General features: G+C 43.3%; 1 protein-coding gene across 1 annotated transcript in view; it reads left to right on the plus strand.

Annotated features, from left to right (window-relative positions):
• The window catches only part of OTC (ornithine transcarbamylase), a 61,289-nt gene that overhangs the window by 28,016 nt on the left and 29,487 nt on the right, over positions 1–3,786 (plus strand). The window lies entirely within an intron of this gene.

The following is a 3,786-nucleotide window of genomic DNA, read 5'->3' on the forward strand; positions in this document are numbered from 1 at the left end:
CAATTATTTAGTCAAATGATTTAATTATTCATTTATTCAAAAATATTTATTGAGTGCCTACGTTTTCTTCCAGGAATTGTTTTAGCACTGAGAATAAATTGCTGGTCAAATCAAACAAAATCCTTCTTTGCGTGGAAATGATATTCTAGAGGGAGGGGGGCTTTCACTGGACAAAGAAAGTGTGAAGAGACTATCAGGTTGGGATGAGTGTTAGGATGAAGCAAAAGCAGGGTGATCTGCGGGCGTTACTTTAGATTGGGTGGTCAGGAAAGGCCTCTCTGAGGAGGTAACAGCTGAGAACTGACTGGAAAGAAAGAGCCAGGAATGCAAAGCTGTGGGAAAAGTACCTCAGACTGAAAGAGCTGCTGTTACAAAAGCTTAAGATAAGAGCAAGTGTAATGTATTCAGGAAGAGAAGCAATGTTTTAGGATTTGCAAGTAAACATATTTTAGATCTTCAAATAATAAAAAGGACCCTTACAAGTTGGTCCGGTTTGAGCCACCAAAGGAAAGATAAATCAGACTGACAGGTACCTAAACACACAATCAACATAAAATGTATTGTTCTTTACTTTGTTGATGACAGGAATAAAACCTGTCCACTCTTCACAAGATTGTGGGCAAATTCTCCTTGGCTAAGTCTGAGTTGAGTATTGTGTAATCTGAGGGGGCCCATGGGGAGTGAGGGGAGCACTGAGATGGAGCTCTTGACTGATACTGTGGAAGAGCTGACGTGTCGGGGTCCCCAAGGTCACCCTCAGGTTCGATAATCCATTAGGAGGACTCCTAGGACACAGCATATGGTCATACTAATGGCTAAGATCCCTTATCCTCCCCTTCCCAAAAAAGATACAAAGCAAAGTCAGCACAGGGAAAAGGTGCATGGGGTCAAGACGAGGGGAGACCAGGCACAAGCTTCCCAGGGTCTTCTCCAGCAAGGAGTTGTGTCAACACATGTAAAATGTTGTCTACCAGGGAACCTCCTTAGAGACTCAGTGCCCAAGATTTTTGTTGAGCGTTGGTGACATAGGCACCCTCAGCTTAGCATAAACCCAAAGTCTCAGACTCCCAGGAGGAAGGGAAGTGTTCAGTGTCATCCATAGTGTTTATACAGCTTAGGCAGTGAGCCATCCTTACTATTTCTAGGACTGGAAACCCTCTGGAAGTCCAAGTTCCCAGACGCCAGCTGAGTGCCAGCCCTGAAAGTAGGCCTTTTGAAGACAGCCATGTCAGGACTGCTGTGTTAACTCATTTTGCACAACTGGGCTCTCATCTCTTCCGGGTTTTGCTAAATGTCCTTTACCTAGATGCACTCTAACTGGCAAGGGAGCATATATTGCACGCATAGAAGGATAGCCTCAAAATCTGCACTGTTTTCTCAGTTCAATGTGGATCCCTGTAGGGCCAAGCACCCATCAGATAGAATCAAGTGTTGCTCAATTCCCTCTTTTGAAAAGTCTCTCTTAGCAATTCTTTTCCACCCTGTAACATACCAGAAGACACAACAGTTACTTATGTTTTCAGGTAAATTTACTTCAGCTTTGAGGGTGTTTTCAGATTTTGTCAATTCTCTGGTGCTCTCTTGGGGTTAAGGGATGGATAGTCTATGTTTCCCTTCACTCTGGGCTTGTCCTTTCAGATGTGACACCAGAAGCGACACTTTAGCATGACTGAGATCATGGATCCTTCGGAAGTCTGAAATTGGATGGAACTTAGCATCAGCAGTGGGACATTATCACTCGTTTCAGGGCTTTCTGTTTCTTCCGTAATGACAGCTGTTTATGCCTAATGCTCTGCATCCACCATTGAAAGGGGCATGATAGCTTCATAGTCACTTCACTGTAATACAGCACTTAGTCATACAGCTGCTGGTTCGCCTCTACTTACTTTCCCTATAGCTGTAATTTACTAATGGTAGCGATTTCTAGAATGTGTTCTACCAATGGAAAAGTAGTAGAAAGGAAAAGTAGCATAAATCACTGTATTAGTCTCTTAGGGCTGCCATACAAATGACCACAAACTCGGGGGCTTAAAACAACAGAGATTATTCGCTCTCTCACAGCTCTGGAGGCGAGAAGTCCAAAATCAATGTGTCAGCAAAGCCATGCTCTCTCTGAAGGCTCTGGGTAGAATCCTTCCTTGGTGTTTCCTGGCCTATGGCTGCATGACTCCAAACACTGCCTCCATGTTCACCTGGGCTTCTTCTCTGCATGTCTTTGTGTATCCTCTCCTCTTCCGGGATATCGGTTATTGGATGTAGGGCCCTCCCTAACTCTGTATGACCTCATCTTAACTAATTACATCCGCAAAGACCCTACTTCCTTTTTTTAAAATTTTTAAATTTTTTAATAGTTTATTGTCAAGTTGGTTTCCATATAACACCCAGTGCTCATCCCCACAAGTGCCCTCCTCCATGCCCATCACCCCTCCTCCCCCCCAATCCCCATCAGCCCTCAGTTTGTTCTCGGCATTCAAGAGTCTCTCATGGTTTGCCTCCCTCCCTCTCCCCCAGTATTTTTCCCCTTCTTCTCCCCCATGGTCCACCGTTAAGTTCCTCCTAATCCTCCTATACGTGCAAACATATGGTATCTGTCCTTCTCTGCCTGACTCATTTCGCTCAGCATAACACACCCTACTTCCAAAGAAGGTCACATTCTGAGTTTCCAGGTGAACATGAATTTAGGGGACACCATTATTAAAGATATTTATATCAGTAATATCAAGCTTGAAAAAGGCAATCTTTCTTAGGCTTCTTACTAAAACGTTTCAGGGGCACCTGGGTGGCTCAGTCAGTTAAGCGTCTGACTCTTGATTTCAACTCAGGTCATGATATCATGGTTGTGAGATTGAGCCCTATGTTGAGCTCTGTGCTGAGCATGGAGCCCGCTGAAGATTTTTGTTCTCCCTCTGCCTCTGCCTCTCCCCCCTAAAAATGTTTTAAAATATTGGTACCTTAGTAGGTATTAAGAAATTGGTATGTATGTGTGTGTATCCATCTCAGGACAAGCTCTGATTTAATTTGAGATATCACTCACTGTGATCCCCTAGTCAGCGTATGGTGACCCAACACTGAAATACCTATAGTACATTTTGAGGCAGTCATTCTCAATGCCATCGTGCCCTACCCANAAAATAATCTAGCCATTTTAGAAGCTTTCACAAATAAATTGTGTGTGGCAATTATTCAGCATCTTCCAACACCAGCCCATTTGAGAGGAGCCCATCTAGGTTTGCTAAAGGTATTATTTTGTTTCCTCATTATTCTTATATTGATATAACTAAACTTATAACCTGGGTAGAGATATCAGAGCACATGGAATGTTCTGTCTCTTGGAGGAAGACTCAGTTAACAAGTCTATTCCTTAACCAATGTACATTGGGGATAAAGTCTATGTCTCCTCTAAGGCCTTGGCTTGCTTCACTAAAAAATAAAAATAGGAAATATCCATTTTGTAATAATTACAGTGTTCTTAGTGGTGCCATGCACAGCCAAAAATTCCTCCCACTGTTTGCCAGGCAGCTATTCAACTGATTGGAGGTGTCACTGGTAACAAACTGGAATGCTGGGAGCACACGGTCCGATTCACGGCAGGATAAGGACAAAAGGAAGAATGCATGGCAGGGCCCTATGAGAACACAAGTTCTGTTTGCCTGTGGCTTTTGCAGTGCATTCACCACGTTCCAATAGTTTAGGAAGAACTCAATTTCTAACAGCATCAGGATTGTTATGTGATTGTCCATCTCATCAATATCCACATTTGCTCTTAAGATCTGGCCCAGCACACTA

The sequence above is a fragment of the Crocuta crocuta genome, unplaced genomic scaffold (assembly GCF_008692635.1).
Source record: "Crocuta crocuta isolate KB4526 unplaced genomic scaffold, BGI_CrCroc_1.0 scaffold301, whole genome shotgun sequence".
Lineage (NCBI taxonomy): Eukaryota > Metazoa > Chordata > Mammalia > Carnivora > Hyaenidae > Crocuta > Crocuta crocuta.